Here is a 25329-nt window from a genome sequence, read left to right on the forward strand (position 1 = left end):
CATCATCTGCTGCCACTTCTTGTGTGGGCAACCAGAGGACAGCTCTATCTGCAGGGAACAGCCTTCATGTCTGGCCGCACAGCAGCACCCCAACAGGCAGCCTGGCTACCGCAAGAGCCCTGTGGATGCTAAACCTGGCACATAGCCTCTCTTTTAATTACAGAGGAGTATTACCTAAAGCATTACCTTCTTAAGAAGTGATTCATGCCTGGGGGCAGCCTATGTTTATGTGTTTTTTTTTTGTTGTTTGTGTGTTGTTTTTTTTTTTTAATTTGTTTGTAAATATTTTAATCATCAGCATGTTCTTTACAGTATTAAAGACACCAAAGGAGAATGGTAATGTTGCAGCACAAACTCACACTTTCCCCATTTGTTACAGTATTACATCTCCATAATGAAGCAAACGCTGCATAAAAAAGACCCAGTTAGGACTGATATTTAATGATGAAACTGCCAGTAAGTCAGTTGTGCTCAGCCTCACAAAAACTTCAGGAAATGAAAGCGAATTCTAGTTCTTCCCCTTCACCACCTTGCTCAAGTGTCCTTTGGCATTTTTTTTTTTTTTTCTTTCCTTCCCCCCCCCCCCCCCCCCCCATTTAGATTTTGGTATGTTTGCGGTCAATAAAGGATGTGTCTGCCAATAGATAAAGTCTTGAACAATTATAGATTATGCAAGAAAACATGAATCATAACTCCAACTGTCTGCAAGAACAATCATCTCTTAATGCTTTTTCCTCCATATACTGTCCTCTTACAATGTCTGCACTGGGTGCAGCTGAGTTTCTAAATGATACAACTGACTAGTATGCATCATTACTTTGTACCTGATTAGAGATCAGTGGTATACGCTTCAATTTCATAGAAAATGTTGCAACAATAAAACAAACATTTCTTTCCTAACTTACTGATCACCTCTATTGTTCCAGCACATGGAATGAAAAGTGACATCTATGATTTAGAATGCATTCACCTTTTAGAAAAGGTAATTTGGCCGTGACTTTCTTCGTATGAAACGCATCATTGCCTTATTTGTGGACAGAATTGTTTGAGATAACGGGTCAATATGCCACAGATTTTAAAATTTGTAGAACTTGCATGCTCCCTGATAAAGGGATTATTATGAAGACACAGAATAAGACACAGACAAAAGCTGAACTCTACTGAAGAGAAACAAATAGGTGCAGAAGTCAGTGCTGTGTGAGGTATGGCAAACCAACAAAACAATAAGAAGCAGATTGTTTGACTATTTGAGAACAGACAGAAAAGAGAGACAAGGAAATCCTGAAAGCAAAAAAAAAAGGGGGAGACAAGGTGGCAAAATGAGTGAGTAAGCAAGAAAAAGAAAACAAGAAAGCAGGAAGGAATCCACCTGAACAAGCAAATAAGATGAGCATGGGAATGCTAGGCACAAACAGATTCACATTTTAGAAATCCTCATGGGCTTTATAGATGTAAAATAGGATGCCATTATCAGATGAATGATATTGATCTGATAAGCAACGTAACTGAAATTACAAAGGTTTGAGGTAATAACAGGAAGGGAGGGAAGGAAAGGAGAGAAAAAGGCCTCTGGAAGCACAAAGAACAGTTTACATTTGTGGTTTTCATACCTTACTAGAAAATATGCTGTTGGTATATGCTGTTTAAAGAAGAGAAAATATGTTAAAACTGGGTTATTAATCCAGCTCTTCGACTCAGCACAAGTGATGAAAGGTAGCCATGTGTTCAGATAGCTGAGGTATGAATCATTTTAGGACTAGTAAGCCATCCCACATTTTCATAAGCCATCTGTTTAGTGAATGAGCATTAGGTGTATGCAGCACTAATAATTCTTACATGTAGCAATTATGCTCAGCATGACACATCATCGAGAACAGCAGAAAAATACTTTTAGATGCCCGTATGGGATTTTAAAAATAGTAGGTGATGGTATGTTTGAGTGGGCAGTGATAAGCAAGAGGAGCTTTGGGCCTGCTCTGAGAACATGCCTCTCATTTTTTCCACAAATTCTAAATATTATCAAAGTTTTATGTTTTCTTTGGATCTGGTCAAAAATTCTCAGAAATGAGACTGAAAAAAAAGCAGAACAAATAGAACACTAATATTTTGACAGGCTCAGGCTGTTTTGGCTTTGGATTCATGTATCACAGTTCTCTTATATATCATGTTCCATTACAAAATTTAGTGGACAAACTCCAGAACAGCAATCCTCAGCTTTGACTTGTCCATGGCAAAAATATTGAGCAAATAATACCCTGATGGTAATGTTCTCTCCCTCTGCCTTGTCCACAGCAGAAATGGTGTCATCTTTATCTTCAAGTTCCTGAGATACTTCAAAAGAGTTTGACAATTGTCCAAACAGCCTGTTGTGACTGAGCTGTCATAGCAGCCTGCTTCCTTACATGATCTATAGTCAGGAACAACTCAAGTTGACCTACTCATACCAGGAGTGCAGTGATTGCACAAACTGTAGTATTAAATTTAAACTTTGGGGCTTTGAATATATCAATAAGGTTCTACATCTTAGTGGAAGTTTAGGTTACCATAAGCGTATTTTTTTTCAAGACAGAAGAGAAGGGATGCTACCTCAGAAAGGAATACACCTTCTGAGTCCAGGCTGCAATCAGCTGTTGAGGCTGCTTTTAGTAGACATATGATGACACGGCTTCCAACTGTGATGCTGTTGCACTCCCAGAGAAAGTGACTCTCTTAGTAAGAAACTGGCAGCTCACATACAGATGCAAGCAAACCATCTCAGCAGGACAGGAAAGTTGTGGCCCTCTTGGAACGATGCAATGAGCTGCAAGTATGCCTGAAAGATAAATGAGCACTTGCTATAAAGTTGGTCTTAATAAATGTGCTTGTATCTTTCATGGTATAGTTACCTAGCGTTCATGAATTCAGAAAGAACTAGATAAGTGAATCACAGACATGTTGTAAATAAATATGCACATATCAGAAAGATTATATTTTCGTATTTTCAAATTGTAACAAAAACAATGTGATGAATCTTGTGTAAATTAAAACAGTAAGTCATAGCTTTGTTTATAGAATACAATGGTGATCTAAATACTACTGGAAAACAGAAGCACAAAGCCAAATAAATTTAAGCATTGATCATTCTTCTAATGGGTCAGCATGAAGTGTTTTTGTCATGTGTTCAACTCTATTGGACATACCCAAAGCTTATGACTTCTTAAAACTGACCATTGAGTTCATATTTATCCAACACCAACCAACCTCACCTCTCTCTTTATCTTTACTTTCTTCTGTTATGTCATAATATATTTTTGTCTTATCATATTTCTGGGAAACTTGAAACGCCTTTAGAGGAGCCAAAAGTGCATGCCAATAAACAAAGCCCTCAAGCTGTATAGATCCAGTAATTGCAATACTGTACTTGTATGGCCAGCCATGGAGTATAGAAGCTTAGCAGCCTAACTTTTTTTTTCCTCTCCTTTTTATGAGAAAATAAATTGGTTCTTTCTGAAACCAATTTCTCCTAAACTCAGGAAAACCCAGCATATCCAAGGATACAGTGACCTTTACTGATTTAACAAAGAATATTTTTACTGTTTATTGACAGTATAATTTGTCTAACTATACTGATGAATAGACAGTGTTGAGAACTCCTAATGCTGTATATATAACCCTGTATTCCAGTTTCTTACTCAACAAACACTGGTTTAAATGCACATAAATACAATGTGTGGAGCATGCCTGTGCCTCCCAGACTGATACTCCCTCTACACAGTAAGTCATGTAACTGTGTCCCATCCTGAGATTTTTCCCCACTTCACGAGATTTGAACAGTTCTTCCTAGTGGCACTGTTTCACAGGAACATTGGGGAACACTTGGAGAATACTTCCCTCTTCCTTTTAAGAGGCTCAGTGGTTGGCTTATTGCTTGAAAATGAGGATTTGAATATCCTGGATCTGGACAGAAAATAAAATTACTCTGTCTAAAAGCACCAAGATAGTGTTGTTTTTGTTTGGTTGTTTTGGTTTGTGTTTTTGTTGTTGGTGTTGTTTGTTTGTTTATAAAAGGCTACCTCCCACCTCTTTGGATTGCAGGCATGAAAACTCAGGCAGCTAGAAATCTTTCAGACTCCCCTACATTTTGCATTTGTTAAATGCTAGGTGCTTGCCTGAGAAATATGCTATACTATACAAACTATACAAACTGGTGTTAATATTTTCTAAGCCTAGTCCTCCAGCTGGAATGAATTTTCACAGTATCACAGCACATATTGTTAAATACCTTCTCATTTTGCTTATAGAACATAGGGTTTAATGAGATCTGAACTGTGATCTTTTAATGTGATCACTTAGTTCATTAAAACACCACATCACCTACACAAATTTCTTGTTCGTGAAGTTCACTGCAGTGAATCACAGCACGCACAAGTAACTGTAAAGCAATACTGAGTTTTCCTGCATTTCTGCAGTACAATACCCATTGGGTTCTCAGAGTGAAGATTTTCCAGACGCTTCTGTTCTGAAATAATTAAAAATCCCATTGTGGAGACTCATTTTCATTTTTTTTTTTTAAGAATGGAACTCATTTCTTGGTGAGCCATCACACTAAACCTCAGGTGCATGAAGTTCATCATCCTGCACTGAAGTGCCTGTTCATCCAGCATTACAAATACAGAAAACCATTGCATTTGGTTAAAGTCTGGCATTCTGGGAATCTTCTGCTGTCTAAAAGCAGAGGACAGAGAATGAAAGGATGGAAAAACAGACAAAAAATAAAGAGAGAAAACTTATTTGAGATGGAACCTGAAACTGTTTCAGTCAGCACTAACACTGATCCCTTCCAGGACTTTGCAGGAATAGATCAGTTTGTAGAACAGTTGAGCATTTGAAAGCACCCAGTCCTACAGTTCTACAAAGAGTTTCAATATTCCTTTTCCCATGTCAGTGTTATCAGACTTCTTCCCAGTAACAAATAATTAAATTCCTCATTCCTGCTCCTTCCTTCCTGCAAGAAGGAAACCAGGGCTGACAGGATGCGCGGAAATGTATGGCATCTCAGAATAATTGCTGGGAGATTAACATTTGCTAAGTGTTTAGGTGACAATGAATACAGGCTGAAAAGCACCTTTGCGACCTAGATAGAAAGGTCCAAGAGTTGATGCCTTTTTGCTTCACTAAATAACTTACATTATATAACTTCAACTCAAGATTCAATGACTCAACTGAAAATTATCCATATATTTTCCTATTTTAATTTTTTGTGGAAGCATATTTCTTCTGTTAAAAGAAAATCCATAGAAACATTTCTTCATTTTTTTCCTTTCCAGACAAAAGACATTATTTTAAAGGTGGATAAATAATAAAAAAAATCAACTAAAACCAGAAAATGTGAGGGACAATGCTCCCTATTTCTGGTAAATGTTAGGCATTTTTTGGCAAAAACAAACACTGATGTTTGAAGAAAAAAATAGAGATATACAAAAATATCTACATATACAGAAGGGTTAATCTTTCCATAATCAACTTTCTCCAACCATCCCATTTTCAAACTAAATCTAACTTCACTTTGTACTTATAATGCATGCTTTTCTCCTTGACTATGTAACACTTGGCAAAGGCCTGAAGTGCCTGGGGTAGATTAGTACAGAGAGTGAAAAGACACTGCCAGAAGTGCATGATAAATGTAGTTCATCATGTGGCTGTCCAATTTATCACCCAGATATCACCACATAGGGAGGGTGTGTAAGTTTTATTAACCTAATCAAAATCCTTCTATTCAAAAATAATTGACTGAGAGCACTACTACTTAGAAATCTGTGGTCTAGCATTGAAAGCCTTGTTCTGGTACTTTACAGCAGCTGAGTAGAGTCCCATGGCTGTTCCCCTAACACATGAGATGAAGCATCACCCTGGGCAATTAAAACTGACAGGTCCTGCCCAGAGAAGTATCAGCCTGTATAAGCTCTCCTCCAGGGAGTGTTGAATATATTTTCTTAGACAGCGTCAAGTTATGCTGCACCATTATTATAAGCTTGACAAGTAAGAGTGCAAAAGGTAAACAGCAGAGAATAATGTAAAAGGGCAGGGAAAACCAGCAGTCAACAAGATGTGAGGAAAAAAAGGGAAAGGATTTTGGTGGAGAGTCCTTACGCTAAGTTCACTTTAACGCACACAGCAGGAGAAGCAATGTTCAATGTTATCATAGGATTGTTGTACAGATGACCCTAAATCAGAATACACTGAAAGCAGCATTTTTAATCTGATAATCAGAGGTAGAGAGAAAGCAGTAACAGAAGGAGGTATGTCCCAAAAAAATTACTTTTACAAAGAGCCAGGGTCCTGAGCTTCAGGACCCTGCAAGCAGCAGTTTCTGATTAAGCTGAGCTGAGAGCCTTTGGGACATATAAAGAAAAAAACTACTAAATTTTTCAAAATAGCTTGAAGAATAATAAATTTTAAAAACCATTTATTCAAAATAAATGACTAATTTATTCTCAGAATTTTTCATCATTTCTGAATAATATACGTGATGAAGTGTGAGAATGATGCTTGATTAAATGAGGTCCCTGGAGTGCATCAGAGGAGATTTAGTCTGGAAAACAGCATCTGCTGTCTTTCTTTCCTTCTCTCAATGCTGTGTTGTTTCCACATTTCACAGCATATTACCCTCTTTCATTCTTAAGAGAATGGGACAATATTTATTCAGATTTTTCTGTGGTGGCCATACAATGGGTCTTTTAATGCGTTAGGTCTGAAAAGTATTGCTGAATATTTATTTTTCCTGGCTGGAATGATAATAATTATCAGATATGTTCATCAAATCCATTACCTTCTCTTAGTCTTCACAGGTTACACAGACCTAAGTCATTATCTAATATAATCATGCCAGCAAATTTAATTTTACTGGCTTCTTCCCGGACTAAGTTTTTTTGTATTTCAGTTCTTAGCTACCAACTCACATGATATTGAAGATCATGGTTCAAAAGTAGCAGCATTGAGGGCAAAACAGATATGTCGATGACCAACAGTTAGAAATTTGACCACTTTGATCCTTTGTCATTTCATCTGGCTTTATAACAATGAAACACACACATTGTCCAATACAGCTGTGTTGTACACATCTACTCTTACTCAGTCCTAGAAGCTGAGGCCATGAATTGCTCAGTTTGAAGACCAGGTTAAAGTGCAAGTTATTGGACTTCAGATGCAAACAACAATGGAGAATTTTGAACCACAGAAATAAAATGGGTTAGGAGATCCCATTAGCTCCATTCTGATGGTGTTTGGAAAGATGAGGTCGGGGAAAAATTAACAAACAATCATGATAATAAGAGAAGTCAGTGATATCAATATCAAATCTCATTTAATCTCATTATATTGTAGCAAAGTGCACAGTAATAAATGTTGTGCCAGAATCCAAGTGCCAGAAAAGAAAGGTAAAAAAATAAAAATAATAATTAAAAAATAAAATAATTAAAATAATATTTTTTAAAATGGTGAATACCTTTGGACAGTCCTCAGAAAGTCATCTAGAGAACACAAGCCCGGCACTAGCCTTCTGCAATGTCCCAGCCCACTGAGCGGGATTTTCATCCCACTTTCTCTTGCTGCACTCACACCATCTGCTAGCAATTCATAGTGCTATGGGAACATTCAGTACCTGTGATACCAGAGGCTTGGATAAAAAAGCCCATTATAACAGTATTTATCCGGCATCAGAAAATGTCAAAAGATAACTAGGATGTAGGTGGCCAGATGCTTGTCCACAAACCAGTTTGGATTAATAATGGCTTCAGTGTGTGTTTGCCTTTTTTTTTCTCCTTTTTTAATCTGAAAGTAAAACCATTCACCCACTTCTACTGCACACTGCTTCTTTATTAGCACACATTTTCTCCCTACCATATACTACATTTGATTAGAGAGACAACCACTTTTACAAGAAAATGTTATGCCAATATTAACTAGCAAAGATAATATCAAAGATAAAACTGCCATCAAATTATTACAAGGCTGTAATTTACTTGAACATTTTTATGAAATTATAAATTGGATATCATATCTATATCTGATTACGAACAGCAACATATCCCTGTGAGTTAATAATTACAGTCTTGTTTTTACTTGTTGACAGTCTATGACTAATTGCTGTCTGAAGAGAATTTAAACAGATCAATTCAAAAACCAGCTATCTAAAGAAAGGTAACATGCTTAAACCAGGTATTTACTATGAAATTTTTGTACTTTCTTTAGATTTTAGATACCTTTATGATATGGTAGATCTTCAACAGATTAAAAAGAGCATTATCTAAAAAGATAAATTACTAGTTTTATCTTTTAATTCTTTGGGTTTTGCAATGCTGTTATTTCTCCTATCTTTAGAGAAAAAGAAATAGTATAAGGATTCCTCCTTTCCAGCTTTAGATCTTCCACTAACTAGCCATGAGGAAGAAGCAGTGAGTGACCAGACTCTGCCCCAGCAAGAGGCTCTCTAGCTCAGCCTCCAGAAGGGCACAGTGTGAACCAAGAGGAGAGCACCTGAGGAGTGAGATGCTTGGTGCTAGACCTGCTGTCTACACAAGACATCTGGTGTTGGTCTGACAGACAACCAAACAAAAACCTTTTGACTCTTTCTGATCTAGTCCCATGGACTGTATGTCCTTTTGGAGCCGGAATGTATTAGATGCTCAGTCAGCGCATTTTCCAGTTTCGTTTCAGCTGAAAGGAAGCCAGGCTATGCTCAGAGCACTCTGGTATGGACATGTGCACAGTAAACGGGATGATGCAGAGATCTGCTTCAAAAGCATGACTGTCATCCACGTTAAATCAGAAATGCCCTCGCTGTGTTTAGGAGTGAAGCCTGACTGGTTAGTTGGGTAAACAGGAATGACAGAATCTTATCTCAACTTTTTATCATCCAGCTTTCAGAAAGGATATCTCTATTTAAAGAACAGGCACCTTTATCACATCAGAAGGTTTTTATTATTTTTATCCGGAATGCCATTTGAAATTCAGGCTCGTGTGTTCTTTAACAAGCAGGCATCACCACTGCTTCTACAAAGTTCCAAATACTGTGTGAAAGATAAAGCAAAGCTATACAATTTTTCTCCTTCTATGAGCTTCTCTTTATTAAAATGCCAAGTCTGATTTCTTTTAAATATGATATTTAAATTGTAGATAATGGCTGAGATAGCAAGCATACTACCCACATCTGACATACAAGGGGAGGCTGAGAGAGCAGGGAGTTACCAATCTAGAGAAGAGAAGGCTCAGGGAAAATCTCAATGTGCGTAAACACCTGAAAGATTAAAGAAAATGGGAAAATGCTGAACTATTTTAAAAATAAGGAAGAAAGACTTTACTGTGAAGGTGGTCAAATATTGGAACAGGTTGCCCAAAAATCTTGTAGAGTCTCCACCCTTGAAGATAATCAAAGGCTATCTGGACATAGACCTGAGCAACCTGCTGTAGCTGAGCAGAGGGTTGGAATAGATCATCCTCAACCTCAAAACATTTTGTGAACTTATGAAAATTAGTACCAAGCAGAGGTAGATCCTGAATTCCTTCCTTACATCAATGACCGCTATTGGGCAATAGCCTTATATTACTTCTTAGAGTATTCTCAGGATGACAGATTAATTTCTCATCTACCTATGAATTTCTGAATCTGATTTTAAAACATTTTACCAGGAAACTTCAAATGCATTTCAACAGATACATAATCTCTTCAAGATAACAATAAGGGCTTAATGTAAAGGGAGATTAGAAAGGATTTAGGAAATTAGTGTGTGAAGTCACAGGTTAATTGCTTTGAGGTTCATTAAGCAACACATTTATTTGGCAAAAAATAATTTAGCCAACAAATTTATTCTGTGAACAGAAAATCATTTTCAGATATTTTGGTGAGTAAATTTAGTTGGTGAACTTTTCACAAGTAGTCTGCTTTCAACTTTCATTCAATATTTATTTTTCACAACTCAAGCTAAGGATGGTCTCTGCAATTGCATCTTACCTTTCTGCTTCTAAAGTTGGTAAGTTTTGTGGTTTCTCCCCCTGTAGGTAGGCTGAAGTGATATGAAAAGAAAGAATGAAACAGTGTGCAGCTGAAGAAGTTTTAAAAGTAAAACTGGAAAACAGAGCAAACAATTCTTCTCTACTGAAAAGGGATTCTTAGGAACACTGAATTACAAAAGGCTACAAGACCTGTACCCTTCAGTCACCGATATTATACAATTATTATATCTTTCAATCTTTTAAAAGATATTCATCTGATTACATTCATATTTAATGCACATAAAAGTAATGGAGATAAATGAGTGTTGTTATTAGTAAACACTATTTTAGCTCATTTATTCCTTCCCACCACTTCTACTGAAAGCATAAGAAAAGAAAAGCAACTAAGACATACACAGACAAAGTTCAGTCCAGTCTTCAGCAGACCAGTCTTTCAGAATGCCTCTTTGAAAGAACTACCAGCCAGACAAAGCAAAGCATACCCCCCACACACAGGGACACGTGAAAGAGAGGCAGGTGTCCTCCAGTTCCCGTATGGTCCAACAGGTTCTCTTCCCTACATTTGGTAAGCAGGCTCCAAGGAAAAAGGGAAATCCATGACTGTACTTGGAACTCATGAATTCTAAAGGATGGGAATGAAAGTATCTACGAAAGACCTCTTATTTTCTGTTCCTAGGAAGTTTCCATAAATCTGACCAGATTTCTCAGAATATACAAAGGCCAAACACAGAAAGTTTTAAAGAGAAGAATATAGAAAATTCCAGGTGCTTTAATACCACTGGCAAGAGTAGAGAAACTACTGTTGCCACAGAGAAATGTTGGGTTTAGAATGTGAAGTAAGCCATTGACAGAACATTCTTGAAAGCCTATTATTTGCTCCCCACACATATTATTCCCACTGATGTCAATAAATATTGATCTTTGTTTGGGTATCTATTGAGATTAATTGAGTCAAGAACTAAATATTGACCAAAACAAAAAGGAGGTCAATACGTACATTGAAGGAAAATATATCTTCATCTTTGCTGAAAACACTAAACCAATAGGCCAAATATTTACCCTAATTTATTTACCCTCTGGAACTCCTCGAGATTCAACTAGTGTAACCAAGCACAAAGCAATTATGCTATCTAGAATATGCAACTCTCAGCAAGTAGCTGAAATGAATTCTCACTATTTTGTCTGTTTCAAGGGGAGATAAGGCTATTAAACTCATCCCAACAATGCCATAAGACTCAGCAGTTGGGATTAACTGCTCTCCAGAAGTAGTGCAAGTTAAGTACTATTCTGCAAATTCTATAAGTGAGTAAAACTATTTATGAAATATAATGAAGACATGTTCCCCCTCATATGTAGGGTATTTCGAAATGAAGTATGTTGTTGAGAAAATATATGATTAAGTATCAGAGGAATAAACTGTGTAAAACAGTCCAGATTACCCTCAGATATTCCTTCCTACCCATACTGTTTTATGTTTTTTGAATTTGTTATACACATGTAAGCAGTGTCCAGAAGGTAAATAAAGACTCATTCAGCAGCTATATGGAAGTTTTTTTTTTTTAAACTAGAACCAAACCTGTAATAGTTTTATCTTTAATGATTAGATATTTTGCATAATTGTAACTTCAAATTCGTTTCCTATCTAAAACCTTTTCTAGTTAAGAAGTATTTCATTTGATGTAGAACAAACACTGGGCTTACTGATATTTGAGTCATTATTTTCCTTGCAATTTAATCTGACCTAAATAGGAAGCCTATAATGACAAACATATTATAAATGAGCAATGGGTGCCATTTTTATCCCATCTTTTATGAAACATTTTATCATGGGTTCTGGGTATTATACAAATTAAATAAGCATTCATCTAGCTATTGCACTGGAAAAACCTCATATGGTATGTTTAAAAGGCAACTTTTAACATATTCATGTCTACAATACATTTCCCAGGCAAAAAGTCTTTGCTGAGAAGTAGGCATGGCATAGTAGGGAAAAACAGACAACATATTTTTTTCTTAATTTTTATCTGATTTTGTTAGGAATGGCAATGTTCACACACACTCTGGATGCCACTTTACTAGAAAATAAGAGAAACTGCTACTTTACACAGACAAGAGAAAATTAGACACCTGGCTTTTGAATACATGATTTAATTGCAGCCTTAATATGAAAGCAAGGATCTCTTATACAAAGGATTCAGCTTCAGGTAACAGCTTTTATCTTCATTTTCAACCTGGTGTGATGAAGAAGCAACACATGAGCTTCTTTGTTTTAATATTCCCATTTTGCTTGTGGGCAGCAGTGATAATGTCTTCGTCAAAGCCTGCTATGACACTGTTTCTAAGGGGAAGAAAGCCCAGGAAGAAAAAGACATCCAAATAAGGTCACCCTCACCACTTCAAAAAACTCAGCCTTCTGAATGATTTCTTTGTATTTGTTTCACTAAAAAAGTCCCTTACATACCTTATTAGAATTGTGGTCAGCCTTCCATCTGTGCCACTTTCACATTGAAGAGGAAAATAACTGTAGAAACTGACATTTTAATTTCTATCTGTCAGGACTGAAATATCTGAATGAACACTTACTCTATCAGGGCAGAGGAAACTTGATTGATATCTTCACACTAGATTACAGCAAGGAACAATGAATTACTGAAGTCTCTAATGATACACACACAGAAAAATTCCTAGACTTTAGTTTGGGTGGACATGTTACTTTTGCATAAAATTAGTAAATTCAAAGTATAAGTGAGAACAAAATGAAGGACTTCTGCACTATTTAATGATTACCATCCCAGAATCAAATTAGGCTTTCCTGATACCAGCTAAACCTGTTTAAGTTTCTCCATAGATCTCAATATCATCTCTCCCTTGAAAACACAAAAATATCACCTGTAAAAATACAAAAGTGCCTGTTTACTCAATGCCAATCTACAAGTCAAGGAGACAAATCTCACTGATTTTTACATGAAGAGAGAACGTATTTAAACTGTAAGCCAAATATTTAGAAACAGTTGCTTATGACTAGATAAAAATGATATTTCATATGCTAGTATCATCTTTTAAGAACATCTGTGTATCTTTTGGTATATGCTGAGCTCTTAAAAACATATTTCTTCCTTGAATATATCACATACATTTGTAATAAAAGCAGGTGAAAAAGATAAACTGATTTTTTTTGCTCCTCATAAGAACTGAAGAGAATAAAAACTGCTATTGTCCTTCCCCCCCAAAAATGGATTCCTCCAGAAAGTGTGAAGGAGGAATTAAAAATAGTGACAAAGACAAGTAATTACTAGAAAGCGTTTAAACTAGCAAGGGAATCAGAGTGTCAGAAGTAAAGTCACATAGCCATTCAGCAGCAGCATGTGGAAGACGGGCACTATTACAGAGTAATCAGATTTCTTAACATGCTAACTGCATTGAGAGTATTTAGTACAGCCTAAAAAAAAGAACTTTAGATTTTCAGATTTACTGGTCATTGATCCAAATTATGCCTGTCATTGTGACAAAGTAATGATAAAAAATATTGCTGTGTCATAGAAGAGCAAAGAGCTCACTACTTGTAAGCAAATAACTAGCTCTACACGTTCTTAGCTCCAAATTAGACCTAGTTCCAGAGATATTTCATGATCAGGTGTGACAAGTGAAAAACCTGTACATACAGCAAGATTGGAGTTAGGCACACTATAAATGTGTTTTATGCATTTCATTTACAAGTATGTCTATAAAGTAAGTCTATATGAAGAAATTTTAAAAGAAGTAGGGTTACCAGTGTCAGTAACAAGCGGACGAGACAAATGATAGCAGGGATAGTCATGAAAGCCTCATTTTGATATATCTGTTGCTTTTATCATACTTCCACAACAAATGCTTTCTATAAGGAAAAAAAAGGCAAAGAAAAGCAGTTCTTAAATATGGTAATAGTAGCCCTACCACATTTTGATTCCTCACACTCTATGGAATGAGATAGAGCCCTATGACAATGTACTAGTACAATACAAACTAAGTTGCAAATGCTATGAAAGCAACTTGTCCAAAGTCAACGGTTTTCTAGGGAGTACGGTAATCAGTGGTGTTCTTTCATTGTTGGTTTGGTGTGAGGCTTTTTGTTAAAGAAAAGTCGTTGAGATTTTGATTCTTTGAGGATAACAAAGAAGTACTCATGTCAATTATTTCTGGAGGAGTTAGTTATGACAATAGGTGAACAGCGTAATCGTGAATTAATTGCTGTATATTCTTGCATACAATTGCATTACTTATTGTGCATTTGTAAATGTCAAATGCAGTCTGCCCCAGATTATTTCAACAGTAGAGAATAGGAGAAATTTCATATTAGTTCATTGGAAAAGTTTAGTAATTTGGTTAAGAAAATTGGTTAAGCTGCAAATATACTGATTCAAGTAAGAAGCTGCTTACTGATGCAGACATAGATAGGCTGGCATACAAGCAGTTATTGCTCTGAAATGAAAAATTTCCAAATCATCACTAAGGTATTTCTGATTGTGAGGAGAGGAAGGAGTTACCATGGGCATGGCTCTGTAATCATAAGGTCAGTTCTAACAGAACAGGATGTGGAATTGAATAGTCCAGGACTCATACAGTGGCTGACAGAAGTGCAAAAAGGAAATTTGCTCTACCAAGGACCACCAAACACTTCATATTTCTCTACACTGGCACAGAAACCAGAGCTTCACAGATTCTGTTTTCAGAGAAGTGTAATTTCTACATGCTGGATGGATAAATTTCTGCTTAAGACTTTCTTCCATGAAATAGTTTTTGAGACAAGATTCACACTTTTCAAAGAAATTACTAACTTGCAATATTTTTCTAAGACAAACAGAGCTTTTCAAGTTTTGTGATCCTTTTCCTATGATACAAACACCCACACCTCACAAAAATTGTGAAACTGAGATTGCAGATAATCTATTAATGTATATAAGATCTCAGACAGAGGATAAAACTACTCACTCACATTTATTCAATCCTTAATTACTCTCTAGTAACGTTAATCTTGATGGTGGTTTCCCTAAAATATTGCAAGGTGCCTACCCAAGGAATTAGTTGTAGGTAACTGCTGCAAGTTATCCACAAGAACAGAAGTTTGCTATTATTACCACAAACAGCTGTATACTTCGGCAGAAAAGCTACGCAGTGGCCTCCAAACAAATTTACAAATAAAGCCTCTAAAACTAATTAGAGTCCTCAGGTAATTAAAATGCTGTCCTGGTCTGAAGCCTTGCGCAGGTCTCTGCCAACTCCTGTGCCTCAAATTGCAGCTGTGGCTCAAGGTAGGAAATGATCAAGTGACAGAAGCATGGCGACACAAGGTAACTTGGTAGTAGTCAAGCTCTCAGCAGTCATTGGAGACAATCTTTTCCTTAAACAGAAATTTAGAGCAGGAACCAATTTAGCTGTTCTGATCAGTCCTGGACAGGAGTGCATCCTGAAGGTGGTCTGATTCACCGGTCAAAATAGCTTTTCTGGGTATCTTGCTATTTCATTTCCAACACCAGGGAGATCGTTTTTAAAAAAAAAGTCTAGTCATGTTTTCTAGGTTCAAAGTATATCTCCATACTTACTACAGCTTTGCCATATATACAATTCCAGAAAACATATCACAAATTATCAAGGTAAAGTCATGTTGACAAATTCATGACTGGTGTAACTCTATCAAGCTCCATGGAGATGAAACCCATTTTCCCTTTTTGTACTTAAGTGATTCAAATTCATAAAACTGCATGTACAGCTCGGTCTATACAAGTCTCCAGTAATACACACCTTGATCAAGAGGGTAACTGTACAAAAAGGACTGCTGGGGTGGCATTTCAGCATGCCTCTTGAGAGAAATTACTCGCTTTGCTTAGGTCGAAGGTATTCATGGAGCCACTGTATTAAAGTTTATGGAATTACACCAGAAATTAATTTTGTCTTCAGTGTTCAGAGTGTAAACAATGGCATTATTAGTGCATTCAGACCTCTCCAGTTTTAATGAACTGATCAGATTATTCTATTCACAGACTTCACAATGATGAGGATCATTATGTATTGTCAAAAGAATCAGCACATAACATTCATAACACTGAAGCTTAGTTGAAGTATCCTAATGTTAAAGGCTGATAAATTAAGCAGCCTCAGAATTCTCATTAAGTATGTCAAGCTGAATTGCTGTGTGTTTTGCCTTAGCTAATGGGTTGGGTGACCAGCAGCAATTCACAATTGAACTGAGGGCATAATAAGATCATCTTATTAAGGAAGCAGAATAGTAGAATGAGTATTTAGAGGTGTATCAAGCAGTCAAAAGCTGTTTAAAAAAGAAAAAAACAAAGACGAATTTTAAAGTGGGCTCTTCCATACCATAAAATATACTTTTAGAATAAAGTTTTTCATTTTCTTAATAAGACAGGCACAAGCAAGAAAATACATTTCCTAGGACAATATAAAATAAAAAGCGAATTCTTTCGTGATGATGGTTAAACATGATTCAAACTGCTTGTTCTCCACCAGTTTCAGCCACTGAAGCAAGGCACAAACACTCCCATTACTGATTCATCCTTCCAGCTAAGTGTTAAATGTCATTGTACACCATCTGTATTTCACTCTTTTTTCAAAGAAAATCTCTCATCTTCCCTATCTGCTACTAATGCTTTCCCCTCGTTTTTATGAAAATCTTGTGAGTTCTTTTCAAAAGTCCCATCTTCATGCACAACAGAACCAAGAAAATACCAAAGATATAAAACCCTAACAGCATTGTTACTCCCTGGTGTCCTTATGAAAGGCCTAAATCATTTTCCATCCTTACTAAACCTCCTCTGATATGCTTGGTTTGGTTTTGTTTAGAACAGTTAAGAGACTGATCAGTAACCCCGACTGTTAATGAAGCTTTACATAAGTGTAGCTGAAGTGAAGAGAAACGAACCTGTTATTCTTAGATATTTATCTGTGCACCACCACTAACAGTTTTAAGTCTGGTAAACACTTCTCACTGCATTTAACGATAGTACTAAAAACTTGAAACAGATACTACTATGACTCTGCTTATATTTGGAGATACTGCAAGCCATTATGTTAAATGACGATTCATTTTCCTTTGAAGAGCCCTTCTACAAATCCTTAAGTAACATTTTTTGTACAAAATGAGAAAAAGTACAGAAGCACTAATCACAAGCACTTTCCCCTGCCCCATCCTCCATGGGCATGGTTCTTCCTTGTAGGAATTGATCCGTGACAAGTTGTCAGTCATTGAACAATGTAACTCAGCAGATTTTAGACTAACTTGAGTTCTTTATTTACATGTATTCACCACATATGTATAGACATGCATGGACTTTCTTCTTCTAATGCAATTTTACATTAACTTTTGGCTGAGGATAAAGCAAAGCATTCCTTTTTTTGTTTTTGGTGGATTGACAGTGGGCATTTAAAGTATACACTGCCTTTTTGATGCAAGTTTCCAGATTATTTTTCTTGGTTGTGTCTCAATACTTGAAGACACACCCCTTCCTTATTCTTCTATTGCAGTCACATGGCTGCGTACTGACACTCCAAAACATTAAAATATTTCAAATGTTTGTCTTCATCACATACAGTTAAAAATGGAAACTAGACATTTCTTTAAGGATCAAGTTCTGTAATTTTTGTTTCAATTTTTGCTGAACAGGTCTGACCTTCCTCTTAGTATCGTCTGTAACCTGGATTGAGAGAACACATCAATGCATTTGTTGGAACTAGGGCGTGTTGAGTGGCTTTGATGTATTTTCTGTGTACATCAGGAATGTTTAGTTAGTGCAATGGAGCTAGTCCAAGAGCCACAATAATAGTTCTGCTACTGATATATTCTACAAGCATATTAGCATTCACACAAATAAACAGTTCCTTGAGGCCACAGTTCCTTCGTTACAGCGTTCCTAAAGCACAGTTATTCTGTATGATATCGGGACATACTCAGGCTCTAAATTATAACTCACCTTTTTAAAAGCTTTCAAAGCTACAGAAGGCAGTGACATTCTTGAATCTAGAATGGGACCAGATATACAAAGGAATATAATTTGCTACCCCTTATACATACATAAGTGGATGTATTTTTCAAAGCAAAAATGCCACAAAGCAATTTAGACTAAATGATACAAAATTCCTGCAATACAAGGTCTAGTTAATGACCTTATTCACTGTGTTTCAGGATAATTAAAGAACATAACTGCTAGTGACTATTTCTTTGAACTTTATTAAATTTTGTGATGAACCCATCCCTATCAGTTTGTCACACGAGTCCCGGGAGGATTGCTCAATGCAATATCTTCTAACTGTCATCTCAGGAGCATTGCAGACTGTCCCCCCATGATGACCTTACTGAGGGTTGTAAAAGGAAATTTTCATTATGTGAAGTGTGGAATTTCTGACTAATAATAAAGTTGATCTTCGACTCTCTTACTGAGAATATTCTGTTTGCCTTTTCCTCATTTGTTGCATTTGTACTTCACCAAATGTTAAAATTCAACCCATAAGAAACTAAAGCCTTGTGGGAACAGGGTGTAGGTGTCTCAAGTTGCATGAAACAGAGAGACTCAAGGGGCTTTCAGTTGCATTTCAGCCTGGGCTCCTGGAAATTCACTTTAAACTCTATAGAAGCACTGACTTTAAAAATGCATAGGTAAAATGTAGATTTGAAATATTCATTAAAAGTAAAAAAACCAGTGACCATCCTGGTACCGGACCTTGTATAATTCAAGCTGGTCTCTCCAGCTAGCTCAGTACTAAGAGAGCAGAGACGCCCTAGTAACATTCCTGAGATGATCGTTTCCAACAGGAATTTACAACAAACAGTAAATGCCAATAACCTTTTAAAAGACATCCTCAAGAGCTCATCTTCACCATATATAATGTCTATATTGTACAAAGATAGGCATCCAACCTGAAATTTTGTAATTATGAAAACATTTTAAATTTAAATTTACAAATGCATTTAATTTTTAATGTAAGTTAGGTGAAAAAAAAATATGCTGCCTGCCCAAAATATGACCTCTTATTTTGGTAAAATCTGTTAGCACTTTTCTTGCTCTTTCAAGAAACTGGTCCTAGGTCACCAACTACTTAGCACATACACATTTTAACATAAGTTATGGAACACAAGGGGTTTTCTTCTTTCATCATCTTAAACAAATTTAGTCCCCAAATGCCCACATCACATGGACAACTCAAGAACTCTCAATGAGAAAGTCCATTCTTTATGGATCGAGTACATTTCCTGATTGCACTCATTTTTAAGATTTGGATAGGTACCAAGTATTAAGACCCTTGTCTTCAGTATAGAATTGTAAAACCTCAAGGAGTTTTTAGGTCTGCAGATAACAAAAAGCTTGTATGGACTACAAATAAGCTGGAGAACAAACTAGGAATTCAAATGAACTTCACAAATGGGAAAGCAGATGAAAAGGATAGGATGTTTATTCAGCAGGGACAAAGGCAAGGTTCTGCACCTAAGCAAGAATAATTAGCTATACAAATGTAGGATGTGGATCAAGTAGATAGCAATTTTACAGAAAAGAATGTGATGTTTGTAATGCACCAATGATGAACAAGAATCAATGATATTATACTGTTGAGAAAAGCCAAATACCACCCTCAGACACCTGAAAATGAGAGAGTCAAGAGCCATCTCAGAAAGAAAATCTTTCCCTTTAGAAGAATTGATAAGGCTTTGGCTGGAGCATACTGTCTGGCTTTTAGCTTTTGTCTCTGAAACATGGATGAACTGGAGAGAATAAAATAAGGGCAATAAAGCAGTCAAAATCTATTAATCAACAAATACAGACAGAAGTATTTGGAACTGCTTTGCTCAAAGAAAAGAGTACGGGAAACAGTAATGATAGCATTTTATAATAAATAAATAAAACAAGTAAAAGCATTTTGTAAAACAGAATTGATTAACATGTACGTAACTGTGGTGTATAGAAAAAGAAAACTGCAATAATAAGGTTTCAATTTACCCTCCAGGAGGAGAAAAAAGTCTCTATTTCAGCTCTTCACTTTCCTTATCAACTGGAATGAGTTGGGCATCCTTAACACGGAATCTTTAAGACCAGGTAAAAGAAATGGCTGGTAGAAATAAAGAAGGTGTAACAAATCCTGCTATTGTGTTTCTTAAAGTGCCTTCCAGTATTTTATCTACTAAAATGTCTAGGAACTATACAGTTACACATGAACTGAGAAGTGGGGAGTAAAAGCAATAGAAAAAAGAATCTTTTCTCCTGTAACTTTTTTCCCACTTTTCCTTAATTATGGCAGGAGGAAATAAAGGATACAGCTAGCCTGAGCTGCTAACTAGTACTTTGTATTAGAGGAAGAACACATGCCTTACTTTGATAGTTCAGAAAACAGGAAATAATTAGTTTTTTACATTCAAAAAACACTGCAAAGTTATATCCAAGAGTTCTGTCAAAGCAATAATCTGATGCTGCTGATAGTTGGTGGTTTATTCCCCGTGAACAATATTTAGCCCATGCCCTCTTAAATAAGGAGTACACATACCTTTGGAGTATGGAACAGAGGCAGTGCTTTTAAGAGTGTACTCCTCTACCAAGAGGACCACTCACTACCATTTCCAGATAATTAGCTGGGAGGAAAAAGCCTAGGGAATAACATTGCAGTGACTCCAAACTGACAAAAAGAACGAAACTGGAACAGAAAAGAATTTCTCCAGACTTGCTTTTGTAGTGTTGTGATTTTTTTTTTTAATAAAAAAACATGAATATAGCTAATATGTGTCCAAAGTTTGTAGACCCATCACACAATGTAAGTCAGATGCCAAGCTGCAAGACAGAAACAATAGAGATGGTACAGACAGTGGAGGCCAGTAATTTATGGAAATAAATGGTACAGGGACATTTTGTGTTTCAATGACAGTGGATTCTTCTTAAGTCTATAGGAAGTATTAAGCACAGAGGCAAATGCCAGAAGAGACTGATGTTTTTATAGTACATAAGCCATCTAGAAAAGTGTTTTAGATGTTCCATGAAATGGTCATTCTAGAGCAGAAACAATCTGTCAGAGAAATATCACAACTGACAAGTGAAGCCGAACAGAAAGCACAAGCCTTTAAGCATTAATACCAAATTAAACCTGCAATTAAGTTTATTTATAAATCAAAATTATACAGAGGTGCATTTCAATAGTAAGGGATTCTTGTTCACAGATGGCCTGTGGTGCTGTAGCTGTATCTATATTTTTATTATCACCATTTCTATAAAAGCACCTATGTCATTTTGAATCTAATCTTTCCCATCATCCAAATTTCCCCTTCCTTGATCTAAACATACCAAAAATCTTTAAAAAAGATAACATCAGACAAACAGCTACCAGCACTCATAGTATTTTCTAGTCTATGGTTTGTAAATTAAATTTCTTAACGGGGCTTTCATGTGTAAACATAATAAACAGAATTTAGTTAATCCATAAATGTATTAGCTTAAGGAACAGTTCTACTACATGGTGCTATTTAGAGATCTGTGAGGCTTTTAGAAATTCAGAATTTCATTCTGCAGAAGAAAGAGTTTTAATTTCTGTTGCACTGAACTTTCATAGTATCAGATTTCAGGATACCTATTGGCAAAACAAATAACACTGATTCAAATGAAATGTAATTTATTGTTGAGAAAACAGCTAGACAGATTAGACTTCAGGAGATATTCTCCTCTCAGTACACGTGCTTAATTCCTCTCAGCACTAAAGGGTATTATTTCCATGTTTCAGAATAGACTATATGCCTTTCAACCCTACTGCAATATTTAGGTTCCACTTAAAAAAAACTAATGGGTGTTAGACGTAAGAACATTGTACACAGTACTTAATATTACCCAGTGATACAAATAACATGACCACACCATGACCTGAGGGCTTGAAGCACTGCTGAAGGAGATGCAAAGCAGCAGCTATCACATACTGCTCTTAAGGCCATGAAAATATTTGTTCTTACTCATTTGTGTTTGTTGTGTGCAAATTATATCATCTCTTATTCTATGTCAGGAGCAAGGAACACGGCCAAACTACGTTCTCCTGCACTAGGACTCACCAGAAATCTTGCAGTACAAAGAAGTGACACCAGAAACCTTTCAGTGCTGTAAAATGTCTGTGTCATCATTTGAAATACAGAGTGCTTTTGCTTTGAAATAGAATGAAATTGTGACTGGAATTCATTATCACTACATTATTTTCTCAGATTGGCCACTGATTTTATACAGCCTTGGAGAAGTAACCCAAAATGTACATCTCCGTTCATTCCTGATAGATCTGAGGTTTAACTTCTGATTGTTCACTATTCTGGAATATCAGTAGCAAGCAAGAGAAAAATGCAAATCATTTCTGTAGGTCACATATCTGATACAACTAAGATTATACACGAAATTGTGGTGATATTAAATATAAGGTAAAAATATCCACAGTGCCAGGCACAAACAGGTATTGGAATGAGAAAAGATGGAGAGTGTAAGAATAGCTACTGGATTTGAAGGTCTCTTCAGCTTTGGCTACGATATTGAAGGACTGAATCCTTCAAAGTGTTTGACCAACTGAAGTCCTAGTCATACCAAACACGTCCCTGAGTATTTTTATGCCTTTAGCATTCCAGTGCTCACCAAGAGAAGTGTCTTACAGAGAAACTCTGCAAGTATTTGATATAAATCCAAAAATTTTCATTAACACTGGATATTTTTCAGAATGCAGGTCCATTCAAATGACCAATACCATGCTAATAATCTAATTTCTTAGGGAACCTACTTAAAGCAAGAAAAAACATCATCCTTCCTCATCTACTATACTGGCAATGAAACAATATATGACACTTAACTGAGATTATAATCTGGTCTAGAAACAATAAAAGTTTAGGGAAGTACGAAACCTTTGATAAAGTCGCATTTCTCAGAAATTTTATGGAGTTGAGCATTACACACTTTCAAGATGAAGAGTGAAAGGTAGAGCTAAGGAGAAATCTTTTCTGAATAACTTTAAAGATACCTTACAGATACTACAATAAATTATTACTGATCTAGTTTTGCATCCCACCTACATGCAGTCAAACAAAAATACAAAGGAAATCCAAAAAGTCTCAGGTTACATTTTTACTGGGAATATTGCTTTTGAAAAGTAAGAAGAGCTCATGACAGAAACCAGGAGATAAGAGAAACAAATTTATTTCTCTTCAAAAAGATAATAAAAATGCTTCCCTCAAAACTTACACAAAATGTGCTAATTCTGCAGGAGAAAAAAAAAACAAGTACTAAAAATGCTATTTGATGTATGATATTTTTCCAATTGGCAATGTCAACTCCTCCCTTGAGGGATGATCTGGATCCAGGATGCTTGTCGAGGGGCTTGTGAAGCTGAGTGACTGATGCCCCCTCACCTCCTGTACAGCCATGTGGTGGGCTCACCTTGGCAGGCTTCCAGGCACCCACCCTCTCCTCAAAAGGGCAGGGGGGAAATAACATGAAAAAAAAAAAGTCTCTTGGGTTGAGACAGGGAAATCATCTACAAGTTATCACCACAGGCAAAATATGTCATCACCTCATGGCCCACCCCTTTCTCCCTGAGCGGAGCCTCATTCTCAACCGCTTGAACTCCTCCCACCTCCCTGAGGAGCTGAGGGCTGGGTCACCACACAGCAGTACCTCTCTGTCGCTCTGTCCTCCTCACACTTGTCCCCTGCTCCAGTGTGGCTGCTCTCCTCAGCCTGCAGCTCCTCCAGGAGAACCCCGCTCCAGCGCGGGCTCCTCTCCTCAGGCCACAGCTCCTGTCAGAAGCCCATTCCTGGCAGGCCCTCCTCAGGCATAGGGAAATGGCTGCCCTGCCACCTGCAGCACCCAACTGTCTTTTCCCAGCTCAATGCTGACAGAGCTACCCTCTACACTTTTCCCTGCCAGTGCCCCTTCCTTAAATAGATTTTCCACAGAGGGGATGCACCTGTGGCTGAGGGGCTCAGCTGTGCCCTGTGACAGGTCCCTGGGGAATCTGGCCAGGGACCAGGCCCCAGCCTCTCCTCACAGCGGCTGATGCAGCCACCCCAACACCAAGGCTGGGTCTAGGCACCCCGTACAGACCAGGAAGGCCATGGCATGGGCCTGAGCTCGAACCCACCAGCAATCTGCCATTTTAAAATTTGCAGCCTTATCTGAACTAGGGGTCTAGACCCCCCTCAGAAGGCAATGGCTGGTGAGGGAGGTGCCTCCTAGCCTTGACACTGAGGACCTAGACACGATCCCATGGTACCTTGTAACCACAGGCACTGAGGAGAAAAAGTAGCTGTGAGTAGCGATGTACCATTTAGCAAGTGATAAGGGCAGATGAGAAAGATCCATGCCTTTCTGGAATGCAGTCTCACTGCATTTTTATTCTGAAAATTCAATGCCCCTTTGATGCCTAACCGAACCAGCAATTAGTTGTCAAGGCACAGCTAAAACAGCAAAATAAAACCTGTAGATTTAATCAGCATTTCCATGGTAGCTGAAATTATGCTGCTTAACGGCTGGAATGTGTTGCAATGAAAATGAGTTGACTGCGTATCCCCAAAAATTGATTCCTGAAAGAACATTCACACACAGTTGCTTCAGGAAAAAAATAATATATATGTATATATATATATAAAACCGTGGATCTCTCAGTTGCCTTAAAACATGGACATAATATCTAAATCTCTTTAGTAGTACACCAAATTTAGCCATAAATATAGCTAGAGAAAATAAACTTAGAAAGAGAAATTTTGTTTGGAATAAACCTGCAGAATGGCCTAATTGACTTTTGGTAAAGACTACTTTTTCTGGGGAAAGAAATGCTAACTCCACTGATGTTGTGAATATTATTTTTGCTAGTGTGAAACACATTGTTTTCATTTTACTTCCACAGACAATAGTGCTCTGTCACTGAGACAGCATATATGAAAAAAAAAAAAAATCAATTTGAAAATAACGTGTTCCACTTTGTTACAAAAAGGAATTAAAATGTTGGGGGTACTCTGATGAATGCTGTAAGTTTAGATGTGTTGTTAAAGCTGGACTGTTGCTATTGTTCCAAATACAACAAACATTTTGGATATAAAGCATCCAACATTTGTAGGAGAAAACTGAGAAACAAGACTGTTTGTTTAGGTTGCTGTAGACATCAATTTCCCGATAGCTCAAGAAGAGTGTATAGATTATGTTTAAAATTTTGGGGCTCTGTTATAATATTCATATGTTCATTCTCAGAGACTTCTGTGGTTTGGCAGTAATTAAGTTTTGTTTGTCTCAGTATGTTGTGATTTTATACAAGATATTTGGTAAAAATAATGATGGAAACTGGTATTCTTTTTGCAGT

At 36.8% G+C, this 25329-nt stretch overlaps 1 long non-coding RNA gene across 1 annotated transcript; it reads right to left on the reverse strand.

Annotated features, from left to right (window-relative positions):
• Window positions 1-583: 583 nt before the first annotated feature.
• On the reverse strand, window positions 584-24104 carry LOC310901281. The gene is made up of 2 exons (XR_014585700.1): window positions 23649-24104; window positions 584-2812 (listed from the first exon to the last, which is right to left on the reverse strand). It is a non-coding gene; the product is annotated as an uncharacterized lncRNA (long non-coding RNA).
• Between the last annotated feature and the right edge of the window lie 1225 nt (window positions 24105-25329).

Source organism: Anser anser (genome assembly GCF_964211835.1).
Source record: "Anser anser genome assembly, chromosome: 6".
NCBI lineage: Eukaryota > Metazoa > Chordata > Aves > Anseriformes > Anatidae > Anser > Anser anser.